The following is a 21,816-nucleotide window of genomic DNA, read 5'->3' as shown; positions in this document are numbered from 1 at the left end:
TATGCTACCGAGTTCTCTTCCCAAAAAGCTTTTGTACTGGGCTAAGGGTCAAGCTGGTTGCCCTGGACACAACCAGCTATCTGACTAATTTTTGAACAGACTTGGGAGGATCTGCATTGTAACTTGCTAGGTAACTTGGCATTATTAGGATAGCAGCTTGTACCTACAGGGTATCTTTGCTGTCAGAGGAAAGGTCAGTGCAGAACGTGTGGGCAGATTATCTGCTTGAGGCCCTCTCAATTTGTCTTTGCAATTGCATGAAATGTTTTTTTTATCTGATTAATGATCCCAGGAAACAAAACAGAGTTGTATGGATGGCCCTCCATCATTTGTATCTGTGATGCCCTCCCTCATTAGAATCTAACTTTTTTGCAGGAATGGTACTCAGTACAACCAAGATAGCAATGATTTCAGTTCCTACAAACCCCAACAAGATATTCAACTGTGAACAGTCTCACATCTGATCATAATCCAAAAGCATGTTTATGAGAAAGCTAACCTGTGTATCAAAAACCCGCCATAGGCAAGCAAGAGACTTGCGGTCCAGTAAAGAGAACTTAGGGAGTTAAGTAGAGAAAGTGAAGGAAATGAGAACTCTAGGGTTGTAATCTCAGGATTACTCCCCATGTCATGTGCTAGGATGATAGTCCGATGGCTAAGATACTGTTGCAGAGGGGAGATTTTTAGGAACGTGGACCATTGAGTACTCTTCCAGGGCAGGTGGGAGCTATGGACAAAGGACAAGGGCACCAACATCCTCACAGAGATGTTTTCTGATGCTACCTGGGAGGGTTTAAACTAGCATGGCGGGGCATTGGGAATCAACAAGTGGAGGGATTGAGGGGAAGGTAGAGGTTAGGTCAGTTACACTTGAAAAGGAAAATTGGGCTAGTGAACGCTGTGGGACTGATAGGCTAACACACACAAAATTCCGGAGGAACTCAGCAGGCCAGCCAGCATCAATGGAAAAGAGTACAGTTGATGTATTGGGCCGAAACTCTCCAGCAGGACTTGAGAAAAAAAAAAGATGAGGATTAGACTTAAAAGGTGGGAGAAAGGGAGGGAGAAACACAGGGTGACAGGCAAAACCGAGAAGCGGGAGGGATGAATTAAAGAGCTGGGAGGTTGATTGGTGAAAGAGATACAGGTCTGGAGAAGGGGGAATCTAATAGGAGAGGACAGAACACCATGGAAGAAAGAAAAGGGGGAGGAGAACTAGAGAGAGGTGATAGCAGGCAAGGAGATAAGTGAGAGAGGAAAAAGGGAATGGGGAATGGTGAAGGAGAGGGAGTGTCCATTAACTGAAGTTTGAGAAATCAATGTTCATGCCATCAAGTTGGGGGGATAGTACCCAGACAAATACAAAGTGTTGTTCCTCCAACCTGACTGTGCCCTCATTGCGACAGTAGAGGAGGCCATGGATTGACATATCGGAATGGGAATAGGAAGTGGAATTAAAATGGGTGGCTACGGGGAGATCCCGCTTTTTCTGGCGGATGGAATGTAGGTGCTCGGCAAACCAATCTCCCAATCTACGTTAGGTCTCACTGATGTAAGGGAGTCCATACTGGGAGCTTCAGACACAGTATGTGACCCCAACAGTCCCACAGGTGAAGTGTCACCTCACCTGGAAAGACTGATTGGGGCCCTGAATGGTAGTGAGCGAGGAGGTGTAGGGGCAGGTGTAGCACTTGTTCTGCTTGCAAGGATAAGTGCCAGGAGGGAGATCAGTGGGAAGGGATGAATGACCAAGGGAATCGTGTAGGGAGCGATCCCTGTGGAAAGCAGAAAGTTGGGGGGGGCGGGTAAGATGTGCTTGGTGGTTGGACCTTATTGGAGGCGGTGGAAGTTGTGGGGAATTCTGTGCTGGATGCGGAGGCCGATGGGGTGGTAGCCGAGGACAAAAGGATCCCTATCCCTGGTGAAATGGAAGAAATGAAGTTGAGAGCAGCATTGATGGTGGAGGTTGGGAACTCCCTTTCTTTGAAGAAGGAGGACGTTCCTTCATTCTGGAATGAAAAGCCGCATCCTGAGAGCAGATGCGACCGAAATGGAGGAATTGAGAGAAGGGGATGGCATTTTAACAAGTAACAGTGTGGGAAGAGGTATAGTCCAAGTAGCTGTGAGAGTCCATGGGTTTATAATAGACATCAGCAGATAAGCTGTCTCCAGCGATAGGGACAGAGAGATCAAGAAAGAGGATGGTGGTGTTGGAAATGGGCCAGGTAAATTTGAGGGCAGGGTGGAAGTTGGGGGCCAAGTGGATGAAGTTGACAAACTCTACATGGGTTCAGGAAGCAGCATCAATGCAGTCATTGATGTAGTACAGGAAAAGTGGAAGACAGACAAAAGTGTAGGCATGGAAGATAGACTGTTCCACATAGCCGACAAAAAGGCAGGTATAGCTGGGACTCATGCGATTGCCCATGCTGTAACTTTCATTTGAAGGAAGTAGGAGGAGCCGAAGGAGAAATTATTAAGAGTGAGGACAAGTTCTGCTAGATGGAGGAGAGTGGTGGTGGAGGGGTGGTCACCAGAACCAACCAGTTCCCCTTCACCACCACTTAGGCTGCGGGAACAACACCTTATATTCCGTCTGAGTAGCCTCCAACCTGGTGTCATGAACATCAATTTCTCGAAATTGTAGTAATTGCCCCTACCCCTTCACTGTTCTCCATCCCCTTTCCCTCTGTCATCTTATCTCCTTGCCTGCCCATCATCTCGTTCTGGTGCTCCTCCCTCTTTTCTTTCTTCCATGGCCTTCTGTCCTCTCCTATTAGATTTCCTCCTTTCAAGCCCTGTATCTCTTTCACCACTCAACTTCCCAGCTCTCTACTTCATCCATTTCCACCCTCCCCCCACCCCTGCAGTTTCACCTATCACCTTATGTTTCTCCCCCACCTTTTAACTCTACTCCTCATCTTTTTTTCTCCAGTCCCGCTGGAGGGTCTTGGCTCAAACTATCAATTCTACTCTTTTCCACTGGTGCTGCCTGGCCTGCTGAGTTCCTCCAGCATTTTGTGTGTGTTGCTTGGATTTCCAGCATCCGCAGACATTCTCCTGTTTGGGGCTGATAGGCTGAAGTATATTTATTTCAGTGCAGAGCAAGTTTTTGATAAGGGAGATAAACTTAGTGCCTGATTTAGTGCATGGAGGTAGATACTGTAACTGTTACAGAGATGATTGAGAGAATGGCAGGACTAAAGAGCAGCTAAACTTTCCAGGCTTCAGATGTTTCTGTGATTGAGAGCAATGTAAAAGAAGTGGGAGTTCTTCACAGATCAAAGAGAATGCCATAGATGCATTTAGAACAGTTTTTCTCAACCTCTTTTAGACCAGTGCCCCCCCCAAAGCACCTTCATACTTGCCAATGCCCCTCCTAGGCACAATATACTTTCTGGCACCCCCTCCCAGTGTAAAAATATGTCTACCATATGCTAACATGAGAAAAATGATTCGGCTTTAAATTTTTATTTGTCTTTAAACCTAGTTTACTCTGTGTGCTGTACAGCAGCTTCAATACCAATGTAATCCTTCAGCTTGATGGTTTCTAGCAAGAGTTGAAATATCTGGTACAAGTCGTGACAGCAAAACCCTTAAGTCCCCACACGTAACAATGATCAAGCGGTTTCTGTTTTTGTGAGTATGTGGTTCACTGCGTTGAAGCCTGTTCCAACAAGATAGGAGGATGGAAGTGCAATAAGAGCAGTTTGGCTCTTCTCCAAAGTCCAGGAAACTTCATATGACAGTGTAGTCACATACCACAAAAGCCGAGGTTTTTGAAAAGCATGTTTGCTTCTTCGTCATTCTGAATTTCGATCATTTCTTCTTGCAAGCTCTCTTCCTGCTCTTCCACCATGCAAAGAAATGGGTTAATTGCCCAGTCTGGAAATTCCAGATCATTCAAATCCTTCTTCAGTGACTGCAGGCATAAGCAGTACTATTGCAATTCACTGTCTGTGAAAGAGAGTGCCATACTTTCCATGTAGGGTAACTGTGAGAACATTCTTCTCCCAATGCTTTACTTATATGTTTCCAATTTTCTGATAAAAGTGGACACTGCACTTTTTGCCTAGATTGAAATGAAATTTTCACCCTGCAGCTTCATCTTTAGAATGTTCATTTTGTCATACAGATCGGCTAGGTATGTCACATCTCCATGTTTCCCAAGCTCTTGTTGACTTTGAGCAAAAACTCAACCAGTGTCAAAAAAGATCAAAGAAGCATTTAAAGCAGCTGCCTTTTGACAGCCAACGCACTTCAGTGTGAATAACCAAGCTTTTAAATTCTTTATTGTTATCTTGGCATAAGTGATGAAATATTCTGCTGTTTCACAGATGAGCTTTAATTTTGTCGATTGCAGATATTACACCAGTCATGCTTGAGAAAAGTCAGCTGAAGTTTTTGGCTGCAAGATGTTGATGATGAATTACACAATGGATTGCAAACAAACATGGAATTTATTTTTTCATAAATGCCACTACACCAGCATGGTGACCTGTCATATATGGTGCTCCATCTGTTGCTCAAGAAATTACGTTCCTAATCAGAATACTTTTATCCTCAATATACATTTTGAGCTCGTTGTAGAATGATTCTCCGTTGATATTTGTGTTTAACTTTTTGCAAAAGAGAACCTCTTCAGAAACTTCTACATTTTTGATAAACTGTACATATGCCATTAGCAATGCTTCGTTATCTCGCACGGCTGACTCATCTAGTTGTATCCCAAATTCTGTTTTTTATAGCTCTGTGCATAGTTGATACTCAATGCCTTCATTCATTTTGTCAATACAATGAGCAACAGAGTTATTACCCAGAGGAATTGATTTCAAAATACTGGTGTCCATTTTGAGAACAGTGGTGAGCACTTCTGATCCAGCAGACATTATCAATCTTTCACCAAGTGTATGAGATTTTCCACACTTTCCATCATTTTGGGAATGTCATAGGAAGCAACAAGATCACTATCAAAGTTGTTTTTAGTTTTCTTGGCAAATAGCTCAGGCGTGCAATACTTTTCAAATGCTTCTTTCATCATCTGGAACTGAGTAATACCTTAAGTAGTCTTGTCATGGTGCCTTTCACAGAGGTGTTCCTGCAATCTTGATGGTTACATGGCTTCATTAGATAGTATAGTATTACAAATAAGACACATGGGGCATTGTTAATCTGATGGGAATGGAATAAACTATATTCCAGATATATCATGATCACAACAGTGAAAGTTACATTGACAAGGATTCAAATTGGAATCTGAATGCTAGTGTTCAGTAAGCTACCTTTATACTATTACAGTTAGCATGATTGACCAATCACGTAAGGTTTCATAATCTCCAAAGATGGTTCTTCACTGCGCATATGAAGCTGACGTCACCTTGAACACCTCAAGAGGAATCCTTGGGGCCAGCAGGTTCACTGATTGGCTCTAGTTCACCAGTTAGTTCCGGCCAGCACTGTATCATTGTATGACCTGTTTTCTGTAGATCTGTAGAGAAAGTTGAGAGGGTGTACTTGACTTACCCAACTATTAAATTGCACTAAGTCGCTCAGTGCTGAGAGTCAAGGGGAACTGTTGGGCGCCCTGGTTGCTAATTTGTGCATCCCACGTAATGTCTGATAGGTTGGAAAGGTCGGATAAGATTACCGAGTGTCAGACCCATTGTGACGGTGAGTGCTGCTATAGTTGTTCCAGTGCCTCATCATTTTTTTTTTGGAATTGCCTGCTCTACTAACATTCAGTCAGGTCTCATGTCTCAAGTCAGGATGCTGCTTACCACATCCCCCTCCAGAATCTTGAATGCCCCTCCGATGACTTCTATTTCCCCTAATGCCCCCTTGGGGGTGTTACCGCCCCCATTGGGATTCACTGACATCCTGAAAGCTCATCCAGTGAGGCTATATGTGCAGAGCTCAGGTGTAAGAAAGGTATGATGGGATTAAGCTCTAGGCTTCCCAGTAGCCAACTGGAGATAGACATGCTGATGCAGAGGCAGGTTATGGAAAGAAGTGAAAGCAACAGCATTATTGTGGGAGACTTTAACTTCTTCAGTTCAAGGCATTTCCTTGCGTGCTTAGGGCTTAAGTGTAGCAGGTTCATGCAGGAGAGTTTTGTGAAATAGTATATTGATAGTCCAAGTAGGAAAAGAGCCATTCAAACCTTATATTGGACAAGAAGTATGCCAAGTGATTTTAGTTTCCGCAGGAGCGCATGTTGTGAATAATCATCAAAGCTCTCTAAGTTTTAAGATGGTTATTGATAAGGATAAGAGTGAATTTTGTAGGATAGCTAATTACCGCAGTATAAGGCAAAAACTGGAGAGAGTAGATTAGGAGCAGCTATTATTAGAAGAGTCTATATCTGACATGTGGGAGTTGTTTAAAGGCGAGATGGTCAGAATTCAGGACCTACACTTCCTGTGAGAAAGAAAGACAAGGATGGCAAGATATGGAAACCTTGAATAAAGAAAGACTTTGTAAATTTGGAAAGAATGAAAAAAGAAAGCCTGTAAGTTTTAGGAGCAACAAACAAATTGCAGAAGGTACTAAGTGTCTCAGTCAGCATCTGTGATGGGAAATGGAGATCAAACCTTTGAGTCAAGACCCTTCGCGTAAGTTGAAAAATAGAGGAGTGTTTGCCAATCCAAGAGGTGATGGAAATGGGTGGACTAAGAGCTGGCGAGTGATAGTTGGATCCAGGTAAGGAGGTATGAAAGGCAGACGTAGGAGGGAAGAGAAGAAATTTCTTTCCTAATGGATAAGGAAGAGTAGAGAGATGAGGGGAGGAAGAATTGGGTTGGAGGCAGATGTGGCTGGTGGGGGGGGGGCTTCCCCTCCTTACCCCTCTCTACTTTCCACAGAGATCGTTCTTTCCATGGCTCCCTGATTCGCTCATCCTTCCCACCCATCCCTTTCCCTTTCCAGGCACTTTACCCAGCAACTGTAGGAGGTGTAACTTCTTTCGCTTCACCTCCTTCCTCACCTGGACATCCACTTCAGGTAAAGCAGAAGATCACATGTTCTCTTCCATACCTGTTCACTGCATTTGCTGCTCTTGATGTGTCTTCCTTTGCAACAGTAAGACCAAGCAGAGACTAGAACCTGTTTTGTTAAGCATTAACACTCCATCCACCATAGCCTTCTGGAGCACTTGGTTGTTAGTTTTCCTTATTCCCACTCCCAATCTCATCTGACTGGCCTTCTCCACTTCCAGACTGAGATTAAACATCACCTAGAAGAAGAGCACCCCATAATCTGCCCAGATTGTTATAGCCTGACGTGAGAACACTGAATTCTATGATTTTAGGCAAACTGCTCCCCTCTGTCCCTTTTCTCTCTCCTCCTGGTCTATCCAGTTCTCCCTATTCCCACCTCAGCTCCCCATTGCACTGTTTTTTCACCTTCTCTTCCCTCTCTACCTATCCATTACACACACCCACTCCCACCACTGGGTTCCCTCCTCCTTCTGTTCTTATCAGCCCACTTCACCTTCAGTATTCGTTGCTGTGTTCCTCCTTCCTTTCCTATCAGCCCTTTGTTGCCTCCATTGTTGGTATTTGTAGAATCTGTTGGTATTTCATCCTTCATCTGCTTATCACGCCTCCTCATTTGGATTCATCTATTGCTTGCCAGCTCTTATTCCACCCCATCCTCTATCCTGTTTTCACTGGTTGTCTCCTCTCTGTCTTTTAGTGCAGGTGAAGGGTCTTGACCTGAGACATCAGCTCTCTATTTCCCTCTGCAGAAGCTGCCTGGCCCACTGAGTTCCTCCAGCATTTTATTCTTTGGATAATTCAGTGGGGTAATGCTTTTCTACTTTGTGTTGGGCCTCACCCTGGCCATGGAAAAGGCAGGTCAGTGTGGGTATGGGAAGACAACTTGCAGTGGCATGTGTCCAGGAACTCAGGGGTGCAAGTACACTTCAAATCTTTGCCTGGTCTGAGCTTGGTTTCACCAGCGTTGAACTTGGCATCATGCTCGGCACAGGCATCGTGTGTCAAAGGGCCTGTTCGGCTGCTGTACTATTCTATATCTTTGTAATGTGCAAACCAGATTTTCCTTTGATGTTGCGATATTCAACTTAGCAGCTGAAAACAATTAATTGTATGTACCCATGACCTTTGTGAATTTGACAGGCTATACTGTCTGTTTTGTATCCAACTTTTATCCCCTTCGCATTTCAGTATTCTTCTTTCTTTCCTGGCATCTTTCTTCCCCCTTTCCTGGCATCTTTCTTCTCCTTTCCTCACCTTTGCTATGGGTTAATTTAGCCATGGTTCAATCAGTCCAGTTATGCACAGTCAATTCTGGGGTACTGAGAGCTGCTGTATGTACACCTACCTATCTATTCTATGTCACCTGTTCACCTCTCTTCATATTCATAGAAACATAGAAACATAGAAAATAGGTGCAGGAGTAGACCATTTGGCCCCTTGAGCCATTCAGTATGATCATGGCTGATCATCCAACTCAGAACCCTGCACCAGCCTTCCCTCCATACCCCCTGATCCCTTTAGCCACAAGGGCCATATCTAACTCCCTCTTAAATATAGCCAATGAACTGGCCTCAACTGTTTCCTGTGGTAGAGAATTCCACAGATTCACCACTCTCTGTGTGAAGAAGTTTTTCCTAATCTCGGTCCTAAAAGGCTTCCGCTTTATCCCCAAAAAGTGACCCCTCGTTCTGGACTTCCCCAACATCGGGAACAATCTTCCTGCATCCAGCCTGTCCAATCCCTTTAGGATCTTATACGTTTCAATCAGATCCCCCCTCAATCTTCTAAATTCCAATGAGTATAAGCCCAGTTCATCCAGTCTTTCATCATATGAAAGTCCTGCCATCCCAGGAATCAATCTGGTGAACCTTCTTTGTACTCCCTCTATGGCAAGGATGTCTTTCCTCAGATTAGGGGACCAAAACTGCACACAATACTCCAGGTGTGGTCTCACCAAGGCCTTGTACAACTGCAGTAGTACCTCTCTGCTCCTGTACTCAAATCCTCTTGCTATAAATGCCAGCATACCATTCGCCTTTTTCACCGCCTGCTGTACCTGCATGCCCACTTTCAATGACTGGTGTATAATGACACCCAGGTCTCGTTGCACCTCCCCTTTTCCTAATCGGCCACCATTCAGATAATAATCTATTTTCCTGTTTTTGCCACCAAAGTGGATAACTTCACATTTATCCACATTAAATTGCATCTGCCATGAATTTGCCCACTCACCTAACCTATCCAAGTCACCCTGCATCCTCTTAGCATCCTCCTCACAGCTAACACTGCCGCCCAGCTTCGTGTCATCCGCAAACTTGGAGATGCTGCATTTAATTCCCTCATCCAAGTCATTAATATATATTGTAAACAACTGGGGTCCCAGCACTGAGCCTTGCGGTACCCCACTAGTCACTGCCTGCCATTCTGAAAAGATCCTGTTTATTCCCACTCTTTGCTTCCTGTCTGCCAGCCAATTCTCTATCCACATCAATACCTTACCCCCAATACTGTGTGCTTTAAGTTTGCACACTAATCTCCTGTGTGGGACCTTGTCAAAAGCCTTTTGAAAATCCAAATATACCACATCCACTGGTTCTCCCCTATCCACTCTGCTAGTTAGATCCTCAAAAAATTCTATGAGATTCGTCAGACGTGATTTTCCTTTCACAAATCCATGCTGACTTTGTCCGATGATTTCACCGCTTTCCAAATGTGCTGTTATAACATCTATGATAACTGACTCTAGCAGTTTCCCCACCACCGATATTAGGCTAACCGGTCTATAATTCCCTGGTTTCTCTCTCCCTCCTTTTTTAAAAAGTGGGGTTACATTAGCCCACAAACACAATCTGCCCAAACTACTAACACACGAACAATTGTTCTCATCAATACTGAGTACACCACTTATACAATCACAGTCTGGGATTAAAACTGTAAACCTCTGGGATAATGCTTTCTGCAGAAGCTATTTGGAGTCAGGTGTTCCAATCAATGAATGCTGAAGGAGACGAGAAAGAACAAGGGTAACAGCAAAAGACCTGCAGAAATCCCTTGAACTTGCTAAGTTCTCTGTTCATCTGTCCACTAAAAACACTGAACAAAATGGTGTTCATGGAAGGACACTGTTGTTCTTCAAAAAAAAACATTGCTACACATCTCAACTTTGCTAAAGACCACTTAGATATTCCACAATGCTTCTGGGACAATGGTCTGTGGACTGATGAGACAAAACATGAACTTTTTGGCAGAAATGTACACCACTAGCTTTGGAGGGTAAAAGGGCTCTGCACACCAACACCAAAACTGTGAAGGGTGGTGGAAGAAGCGTTACGGTTTGGGGCTGCTTTGCCGCCTCAGGGCCTGGACAGTTTGCGATCGTTGAGGGAACAATAAATTTTAGATTGTATCAAGACATTTTACAGGAGAATGTCAAGGTAGTGGTCTGTCACCTGAAGCTTAATTGAAGTTGGATGATGCAACAAGAGAATGATCTGAAAGACCAGAGTAAATCAACAGAATGGTTTAAAAAGAAGAAAATTTGCAATTTGGAACAGCCGAATCTGAGTCCAGACCCTAACCCAATTGAGATGCTGTGGTATGACCCGAAGAGGGCTGTTCATGCAATGTACCTCACAAATATTGATGAACTGAAACAGTTTTATATGGCGGAATGGTCTAAAATTTTTCCTTGCCATTGTGCAAGTCTGATCAGCAGCTACAGGAAACATTTTGTGAGGTTATTGCTGCTGAAGGAGGTTTTACCAGTTATTAATACAAGAGTTCAAGTACTTTTTCCAGCCTGGACTGTGAATGATTAAACAATGTGTTTAATCACATGACATGAAAAATACAATTGTTCGGTGTTATTAGTTTAGGCAGATTGTGTTTGTCTATGATTGTGACTGAGATGAAGATCAGACCACATTCTATGAGTAAGCAATGCAGGTTCACAAACCCCTTTCTCTCAACTGCACAGCTATGGTACCTAAGACTTTTGCACAGTGTTGTATATTCAACAGAAAGGATGTTTCCAATACAGCTCTGCAAAAAATGCAATTTTAGGTCTTTCAGTTTCTATTGTGTACAGGGAGACTTACTGTGGGGGAGAGGAATGGATTAAGTTCGTGTGGTTGCCAATGGAGACAAAATGCCCCAGTTTGCATTGAAGTTGGCACAGTTAGTCAGGCATAAAAGGACGATGACATTCAATCCGTGTGAGGTAAACCATTTTGGGAGAGCAAACAAAATCAGAGAAAATATAAGTTGAAAGGTCATTGGGAAACGCTGAGGAACAAGTGGATCTTGAGCTGCATCCCACAGATGGCTCTGAACACTCATTGTGGTGAAAATATGGTATTCTTACAGGTTCAGAGAATACTTACAATGCTAGAGAATGAGTTTTATTAGAAGTTTTGAGTTTTATTCTTCAGTCATATCTACTTATCTTCTGGTTTTGTTCCTTAACATGATTTATTTCAAATAATCCACTCCAGGACATATTCCTAAACCACCTCTTCCCAGCTTAACAGCCCACAAACATTACTCATTCAACTTCACCGCTGTATTCCCCAAACAGTCTTACTCTGTTCATTTTCCTAACTCCACCATCTATCAAATTCAAAAACATAATAAACTCAGATAAGATGGTTCAACTACATCTGTAGCAAGAATAAAATCTGTGAATATAACAATGTACCTGGGGGAAGATGTGACCTATCTGGACTATTGAGGCTGTTCTGTCATTCAAGAAGATCATGGCTGATATAGCCAAGGACTCTGTTCCAACTACCCGCCTTGTTCCAATAACCCCAAGCAAGCCCCAAGCAGGGATTGTAGTTGAAAGAATCTTTCAAATCTTTGCACCTGTGAAGAAGTCTTTGATATGTTATATGATAAGAAGATGTCTGTCCCTGTGGCCCAAGCTCAAGGTGGTCACTGTTGAACGAGTCCAAACTGGACACTTGGTACTGAGGCTCAAATCTCATTCCCTATTGAGTCTGATTTCTTGATGCCCAGTATTAGCAGTCCATGAAACTCTAGCCTGACATTGTGAAGGACTTGTACTTTATGCAACCAGGGCATGACATTGTATGGATCCAAAAGCCAACATCATGTGACACTTCACTGAATGAGATCTCATCTGCTCTTAAAGCTCCCAGAACTTGATATCAGTGGGGCCCTGGCCACTGAAGAGCTGAATTTTTTTGTGGTTCCTTCAACAGCCTCCTCCACTGGAACCATTAAGAACCTCCTCCATATTTGTTGTGGTAAGCTGGCAAAAAATTATGAGTAGGAGGTAGCATATTTGTGAGAACAGAAGACTGGCTAGCTCACAGAGAATAGGTGTAAGGTAACCCTTAACTTATGGAAATCAATGGTACTGCCTCAACTTACAGAATTTACATAAATAATTTGGTAGAAGTGAACAAGATGGTTGCTAAGTTTGTTCATGAGACAATAATAATGTGGTAAGTTGAGAAGAGGACATGGGAATTATAAAGAGATGTAGATGGGCAAAGGAATACAATGGTGAAAAGTTGCAGCAGTTCTTGCAACTTGAAAAAGTTTGCAAGAAAATTGAAAATGAAGCTTAATTTCTAAATGGCCAGATCACATATCTTTGAAATGCAGAGGGATATAGATATCCCAGTGCATTATTCATAGAAGACTAGTATGTAGATACAACAATTAACTAGGTGAATTAATTGGTGGGTAGCAGGGTGGAAATACATCTCTACCAACAGAGGGTAAGGCACTCCTTCCTTCCTCTAACCTGCAGGTTACACATAGGCAAGGTGCAACACCTGCTGAGCCCCCAGGTCAGGGTCATGTGAAGTCATGGGACCAAGTGGTGGATGGTCACATGAGCAGCTGGTGCATACCACAATTCCTGGTTATGTGACCACTGATGCCAGGCAGACAATTCTGAAGAGTATTAATAATGGCTGGGGTTATCCATCTTGTAAAGACACTGCCCAGAAGATGGCAATGGCAAACCACTTCTTCAGAAAAATTTGCCAAGAATAATCATGGTCATCGACTAAGATCGCCTACATCATATGACATGGCACATAATGATGATGATGATGAAGATAACAGATTATTCTTGTTTTTGCTCCTGTTCTGTAGGGCATTAGTGTGACCACATGTGCAGTATTGAGTGAAGAATATTGAAAGCATTCAGAGAGGTTTTATTAAAATGGATTCCTGTGATGGGCAGATTGCTTACTGAGGATAGAGTAGGCCTGCATCTGTTCTGATTTGAAGAGTAAGAGGGGAGAATTGAACCATATAAGACTGTGAGAGGTATTGAAGATTTGAAAATGAGCCTTTGGAATTCTCTTCTTCAAGGGATACTGGAGACAGGGTCTTTAAATATTCCTAAAGTGAATCTAGATAGATTGTTGAAAACTAAGACAGTGAAAAGATAAAGTGGATGGATGAGAAGCCTTAGTAGGTGAAGTAATGGAGCTGATTTAAATCTCCAAAAGTACAGGATTGCATGAGCACAAATTGTTTCAATAGGTACATTCAATGTCAAAGAAATGTATGCAACATACACCCTGAAATTCTTCTTCTTCAAAAACATCCATGAAAATACAGGAAGCCCCAAAGAATGACTGAGAGTTAAATGTTAGAGCCCCAAAGCCATCCCCCCCCCCAGCTCCCCCCTCCCACGCTTAGGCAGCAACAAAGCAATGACCCCCCCACCAACAAAAAAGCATCAGCGCCCCCCACCGAGCACTCAAGCTTGTAGCAAAGCATCAATAAGAACACAGACTTGCAGTACCCCAAAGACTACTCGTTCATTTGGTATTCAACATACCACTGGCTCTCTCTCCCTAATAAGGGAAAAAGAGGTGTCCTCATTTCACAGTGAGAGGGGAGACATAACAAACAACTCACTGATTTATGGTGTTACAAGTCTAAAAGAACTCGAGTCTCTGGGCACACAGCCAGCAGCCAGCTCACTGCTCACCATCTTTCGTTCCCCCCCCCACGACACGTCAAGCAGCGATGGCACTGGCCTTGATTCCACCCGTCTCCAGAGTCACAAAAATCCGGCACCCTGAAGGCGCGCTGTCTTCCAGGCCGCGACCTTGGCATACTCACAATGCGGCCGGTCGTGAGGCCCCGAGAGCGGGTCCCTGTTCCACAAAGAACTGAAGTCAGTGTGTAACTCCAGATTAGGGACTTCAAAAGAACCTTGAAAAGGGAAAAACGAGATATCAAAGATAGAAATAGAGCTGTTTCCAAAGATGTAAGCAACGAGGGCGCTATCGTCCTTCTAAGGTGGGGACGTTTGATGATGGATATTCCCTATTTGAGGAAGTACCTCTTTAGATACTATTGATGGTGGAAAGGAATATGTCTGTGGAATATTGTGCTGAATCTACAGCTAACAGTAGCTTGTTACTTTCCTGTGTATTCCAATTTCCATGCCTGACATGATGTAACCAGTCAGGGTACCTTCAGCAGTTCATGTGTAGAAGTTAGAGTGTTTGATGATTGGACAAACCTCTTAAGGAAGACACTGGTGTATTATTCTGTTACTCCCATTCTCTTTATCACCACCAACTTAATAACCAGAAGGGTTGTCTTGAGGTGCCTTTCTATGCATTTTCAAAAGAACATGCTGACAAATGATTGAATTAATGCTACTGAATAGAAAGCTCACTGTAACAAAGAGGTACTTACATATTTTCTCAGTAATTACAAAACCAACAACCTTTTTTACACTTAACAGGTCCATCAATAAATGCAAGGTTTACAGATTACCAAATGAAATATTTAATTATTAATCTACTGAATCAAAAGTCTCTTCCTGCCTTGTGACTATATTTTTACAACTTTGTACAATTAAAAGATTAGGAGGACTGTATTTGATATTACCATGTCATATCATAAAGTATTTTTAAACCAAATCTTCTGCATTGAACGGATATTAGATCTGATTCTTCCAGGCGATGAGGCTCTTAATGTTTATATGATGAAAGGATTAAAAGATTTAAATTACATTTATTATCAAAGTATGTATGCAGTATACAACCCTGAGATTTGTCTTCCCCAAAGTCATAAAACTAAGAACTGTGGAAAAACATCAAACATCAAATCCTTCTCCCCCACGTTAAAAAAAAACTGCAACAAAAAAAGAGCGAAAACATAGCATATAAAACACAAAATCAAAAGGTACATTGTAGTTCAGTTCAGCTCTGTGTTCATTCTCTGCAGTGTGCCCCGTTTCAAAAATCACCCAAAAGTAGTAGCATAAAAGGAGCAACTGGAACTAGAGCACATCATAAACCTGAATTAGAGTCCAAATCTACAATCTTCATCGATTAAACCTTACTCCGCCACCACTGAGGGAGAGAGAGATTACTCAAATGCAAGGATGTTCTCTTGCCATTTGTGCTGCACGCATCCTGAGTACCCGCCCTGGGATGCCATCCAGTCCCGCAACCTTGCGACTGTCCACTCGTTGGAAACATCCGCGTACTTCAGCCTCAGAGGTGACCAGGTTGCAAGTTGTAGCGGTGGCTTTCCTCGGAGGTTCAGAGTTAATGACATCGAACTGAGCATAAAAACAATTGAGCTCATCTGGGAGCGAGGCCACAATGTTGGTGGCACCACTACGTTTGGCTTTGAAGTCTGTGATGGTATGCAGCCCTCGCCACTAGTCATGTGTGCTATTCGTTATGAATTCTGACTCAATCTTGTCCCTGTATTGCTGTTACACAGCCTTGATAGCTTTGCGCAGATCGTAGCTACTTTTCTTGAGCTCCTGCTAATTGCCAGCAGAGTAAGCTCCGTGTTGCGTGGAAAGTGCTGCTTGCACAGAACTATTGATCCAGAGTTTCTGGATCAATACAAAGTGAGAGTGCCACACGCAGTTACCTTCGCTGGCAGCAGCAACTGAGAGGCTGATAGATGGCGCTGAACGCTCAGTCACCCTCTGCACTCACTTCGATTATTTCAATCTTCCTCAGCGCTTTAATTGGCGTGATTGCCAAAAGATGGAGTTGATCGTGGGCTTACGCCTTGTCTCCTGGCTTCCTGGTCTCCATACTGCACGCTTTGCTCGCAGCCTCGTGGAACGCTCTGAGAGAGCAAAGCTGCAGATCGCCTGATCGGCCCGAAATCACACCACCATAATGTAGGTGACAGGTTCTAACAGTGGCAAAACCACATCTGAAATAAAAAGAAGATATAAAAGAAGTGAAAGGAATTGCTTCATGAATCATTTTGAAGATCTTGCCTTTGGTAGTGTTGTTCACTGGCACCATCTACCAACAGTGCCTATTTTCAGTTTTCCAATTCATAAGTGTACAATATTCCATATTTTTGCCGCTAATCAGTATTAGACTGTAACACACATAAAAGTGGCCACTGGGACGTTCTGTCCACCAGAGAAAGCAGGATCTCCCAGTGGCCACACATTTTAATTCCACATCCCATTCCCATTCTGACATGTCTATCCATGGCCTCCTCTACTGTAAAGATGAAGCCACACTCAGATTGGAGGAATAACACCTTATATTCCGTCTGGGTAGCCTCCAACCTGATGGCGTGAACATTGACTTCTCTAACTTCTGCTAATGCCCTACCTCCCTCTCGTACCCCATCCGTTATTTATTTATATACACACATTCTTTTTCTCGCTCTCCTTTTTCTCCCTCTGTCCCCCTCACTATACCCCTTGCCCATCCTCTGGTTCCCCCCTCCCCCTTTTCTTTCTCCCTAGGCCTCCTGTCCCATGATCCTCTCATATCCCTTTTGCTAATCAACTGTCCAGCTCTTGGCTCCATCCCTCCCCCTCCTGTCTTCTCCTATCATTTTGGATCTCCCCCTCCCCCTCCCACTTTCAAATCTGTTACTAGCTCTTCTTTCAGTTAGTCCTGATGAAGGGTCTCAGCCCGAAATGTCGACTGTACCTCTTCCTAGAGATGCTGCCTGGCCTGCTGCGTTCACCATCAACTTTTATGTATGTTGCTTGAAATTCCAGTATCTGCAGATTTCCTCGTGTTTGAGCACTAGACTATGCCAGCTATTAATTTTAAACCCCTTTCTGAATGTTAAAAATCTGATAAATACCTGGAACTGCATTGCTACTGACACATGGGAGGTGGACATTACCTTGTCTGTCTCCTCATCCTTTTTCATTTCCTTCTCTGGTTTCAAACTTTCACACATTATCTTGAGCTTTATATTATTTGTATAGTTAATATTTTCCCTCATTCTTTCAGGTAAGTATACTAGATAGTTTAATCCCACAACATTTCAATAATGATATTGTACACAAAATTATATTTATTTCCACCTTGAAATCATTATTTTGATAAGGTCTCATTATTAACCCTTGATTAGCCTAGTCGTTTCTAAGTCACACATTCAATTCCTAAATTTCAAAATTAAATGCTGTGAATAATGCATGCTGGCAAAAAAAAAATCACATTGCCTTACTGCAGGAAAAGTTCACCATTTGACCTCTTACCTCTCCTTAGCCTTCAACTGTCCAGCAAATTATGTAGCATCTTGGTGTTGATTTGTTTCAAGGACACTCCTGTACTTTAACTTCCATGTTGATTGGTTCAAAATCACTTTCAATGGACAGTGTGTCAATGCCTTGAAGATACTAATCACTTCATGGTATTTTGCTGTCAAATAATTCTACATGTCTGAAATCTACAGTATATTTCTGTTCAAGTTCACTATGCACTTCTACCCACACACAGCTCCCCAGCTCCTCTGTTATCTAGACTAACTTGTATTTTTCTTTCACAGTTCTGGTGAAGGATACAAGGCTGGAAATGTCAATTGTTTCTCTCTCCACAGATGCTGTTTAACCTAATGAGCATGCACTGTTTTTAGTTTATATTTTCATTGTCACTGTAGTATCCTAGCGTTAGTATGCCCACCTAATGAAAGCCAGCTTTTGAATTTTCGGTGATTTTCAAAAGAACTTGGAGTCTAGAGATAGAAGCCATAGAAAATACAGCACAGAAACAGGCCTTTTGGCCCTTCTTGGCTGTGCCGAACCATTTTCTGCCTAGTCACACTGACCTGCACACAGACCATATCCCTCCATACACCTCCCATCCATGTATCTGTCCAATTTATTCTTAAATGTTAAAAAAGAACCCGCATTTACCACCTCGTCTGGCAGCTCATTCCATACTCCCACCACTCTCTGTGTGTGAAGAAGCCCCCCCTAATGTTCCCTTTAAACTTTTCCCCCCCTCAGCCTCAACCCATGTCCTCTGGTTTTTTTCTCCCCTTGCCTCAGTGGAAAAAGCCTGCTTGCATTCACTCTATCTATACCCATCATAATTTTATATACCTCTATCAAATCTCCCCTCATTCTTCTACGCTCCAGGGAATAAAGTCCCAACCTATTCAACCTTTCTCTGTAACTGAGTTTCTCAGGTCCCAGCAACATCCTTGTAAACCTTCTCTGCACTCTTTCAACCTTATTTATATCCTTCCTGTAATTTGGTGACCAAAACTGAACACAATACTCCAGATTCGGCCTCACCAATGCCTTATACAACCTCATCATAACACTCCAGCTCTTATACTCAATACTTTGATTAATAAAGGCCAATGTACCAAAAGCTGTCTTTATGACCCTATCTACCTGTGATGACACTTTTAGGGAATTTTGTATCTGTATTCCCAGATCCCTCTGTTCCACTGCACTCCTCAGTGCCTTACCATTAACCCTGTATGTTCTACGTTGGTTTGTCCTTCCAACGTGCAATACCTCACACTTGTCAGTATTAAACTCCATCTGCCATTTTTCAACCCATTTTTCCAGCTGGTCCAAGTCCCTCTGCAGGCTCTGAAAACCTTCCTCACTGTCTACTACACCTCCAATCTTTGTATCATCAGCAAACTTGCTGATCCAATTTACCACATTATCATCCAGACCATTGATATAGATGACAAATAGCAATGGACCCAGCACTGATCCCTGTGGCACACCACTAGTCACAGACCTCCACTCAGAGAAGCAATTCTCTACCACCACTCTCTGGCTTCTTCCATCGAGCCAATGTCTAATCCAATTTACCACCTCTCCATGTATACCTAGCGACTGAATTTTCCTAACTAACCTCCCATGCGGGACCTTGTCAAAGGCCTTACTGAAGTCCATGTAGACAATATCCACTGCCTTCCCTTCATCCACTTTCCTGGTAACCTCCTCGAAAAACTCCAATAGATTGGTCAAACATGACCTACCTCGCACAAAGCCATGTTGACTCTCCCTAATAAGTCCCAGTCTATCCAAATGCTTGTAGATTCTGTCTCTTAGTACTCCCTCCAATAACTTACCTACTACCAACGTTAAACTTACTGGCCTATAATTTCCCGGATTACTTTTCGATCCTTTTTTAAACAACAGAACAACATGAGCCACTCTCTAATCCTCCGGCACCTCACCTGTAGACAGCGACATTTTAAATATTTCTGCCAGGGCCCTTATCTAATATTTTTGTCTCTATCTCAGCCAATAATCAGGTTATTATTAGAATATTCCTTTAAATAAGGCACCTGGGCATCAAAAGTTATGGAGAGAAGGCAGGAGAATGGGGTTGAGAGGGATAATAAATCAGTCATGATGGAATGGCGGAGAAGACTTGGTGGGCCAAGTGGCTTAATTCTGGAACTATGTCTTATGGTCTTAATATTCATTAAGAAGAACACGAAGTTCTACAAAGGCAAGTGATTAATTTTTCTGAACCACATCCTTCCTGATTTCAAGTTGAAATTAAATTCATCAATAATTATACTAAGCAATTTGATCCAATTAAAGAATAATTTTTAAAACTTTCCTGAAGCTACAATTTAAACTTATTTAGAGCTCTGGAAAAACTTCCTTGTCAATGCAGTATTTTCATGATTCTATCGAACATTTTGCACAAAAATGCAGGGTGCCAGCACATTCTTGCTTGGCTATTTTAAATTCCAGAGCAGTCCCATAGTGTGGAGTATTGTACTGTTGCTGTTCTCATTTTGAAATCTCAAGCCTATGTATTGTTGGCCTGACTGAGTTTATCACGTTCAATTTTGGTTCATAGATTTTGTTTGCTGTGTTCTCACTCAGGCTCCTTGATGCAAAAGAGATCTTGTGCTAGCTGCTACCATCAGGATTTTCAAAAACTAGCTGTATTTAGAGATGATGCTAGTGCTCTTTGGATACATTTTGGTTTGGCACTCCAGAGGACCTCTGGAATCATCTAACACCTCACTATATCCAGATGAAATCATTCTTTTTTACATTCTGCCTATTGTTTGCATAGTCTCTTCATTAGCTCTGGAATTCCATTGTTACATAAATAATGATGTCTATCTCATTAGGAATGTTTGATCACTTCTCAATGCTTTTCTTCTGTTCTCTACCTTTGGTTAAATGAGTGCACTTTCAACCTAGCTGCTCTTCAATGCATTTTCTACATCCCACAGTTCTTACAAAAGGCCAGCATTCCACAGGGCTTTTACACTCTATTGTTCATTTATGAAAAATTCTGCCTCCATTTCTTAGGAGCAAATTTCCTACCTAAAATCCTCAATTTCTACCTGTTGTCTTTTATGATATTTATCATCTCCTTCAGCACAATAAAAGTTGCACTTGATAGGTTAACTACTTTAATTTTTATTTTCTTGATCTACAGGTACTTGCTTCTGAATAAAGTTTACCACTTCTTCAAAGTGAACATGGCCTCTTTTTGTTCTTGTACTATATAAGCTTTGAAGAACATCTTTATGTGTAGTTACGGTAATTTTCACTCAACGTCCCTACAATTTCTTAGCTGACTTTGAACATCAAAACTATTGGTGCTCAAAATTCTGCCCTATACAGTATTTTCCATTATTTTTCTCAGAATGTGGATATTGATTAAGCAAATATAGTCTGATCTTATTATACATTGATAGCCACTTGGTCAACATGAGAAAATGAGAAATAGAGAACTGAAAATTTTTTAAATATGAAGTTCTACATCAAATACACAATAGTTGACAAGTAGTTCACAACTCATTTGATTTCAGCAAAGATCCTGCCAGAAAATCAGGGATCAGATTTGAAAATGGGCAGAATATTCTAGAAGAATTCTTTTTTTTTCAAATTCATGGCACTTTTCTCTCCTCAATATTTAAGATTGTTTTTGCTTTAAGGAGTGAAACACTTACATCCATGAGTATGGAGTTATGCATGTTTCTGGCGCACTAATTATCATCACTGTTATCACCTTCACCACTGCCAGATCGAGGCCAAATGCCCTAGTTTATCCCAATTTCCTTTCTTGAACAGAATCAGAATCAGGTTTATTATCACCGGCATGTGCATGAAATTTGTTAAAGGAATAACATTGTCACATGTCCAGCCCTCTGTGACCTCACCTTTCATCAAGAATTTCAACAAAATCCCAACAATTCCCTTTTTTGCTTCTTTCAATAATGTGGGATATATCCCAAAAGCTCATAGAAATTTATCCACCCTAAGGTTCTTAAAAAGACCCAATACCATGTATTTCTTGATCTCAAAATGCCCCAACACATTAGTGTGTCCTGCACAGCTCTCAGGATCCTCTCTGGCCTTCCTGGAGAATATCAATGTGAGATACTCATTTAGTGCCCCGGTCACATCTTCTGACACCAAGCATAAATTCCCTGCTTCAAGAGCCTCTAGTAGGATTGTGCCTTAACTTTGCTTTCTACTTAGCTGGGTTGGGTTGACATTCCTTGGGTATGTACTTTGTTATCCTTCACGGAACTGGTCTGTACTTTCATCTGTCTGGCTGGAAGACCAGCCCTATAAAAG

The 21,816-nt window shown here is 42.3% G+C and overlaps 1 protein-coding gene across 15 annotated transcripts in view; it reads left to right on the top strand.

Moving 5' to 3' along the window:
- shank3a (SH3 and multiple ankyrin repeat domains 3a) overlaps nucleotides 1–21,816 on the top strand; it is a 1,072,328-nt gene that overhangs the window by 590,459 nt on the left and 460,053 nt on the right. The gene's annotated exons all lie outside the window — the stretch shown is intronic.

This window comes from Mobula birostris, chromosome 23 (genome assembly GCF_030028105.1).
Source record: "Mobula birostris isolate sMobBir1 chromosome 23, sMobBir1.hap1, whole genome shotgun sequence".
Lineage (NCBI taxonomy): Eukaryota > Metazoa > Chordata > Chondrichthyes > Myliobatiformes > Myliobatidae > Mobula > Mobula birostris.
The sequence above is the reverse complement of the archived record's forward strand: the minus strand, read 5'-3'. Positions and strand labels throughout refer to the sequence as shown.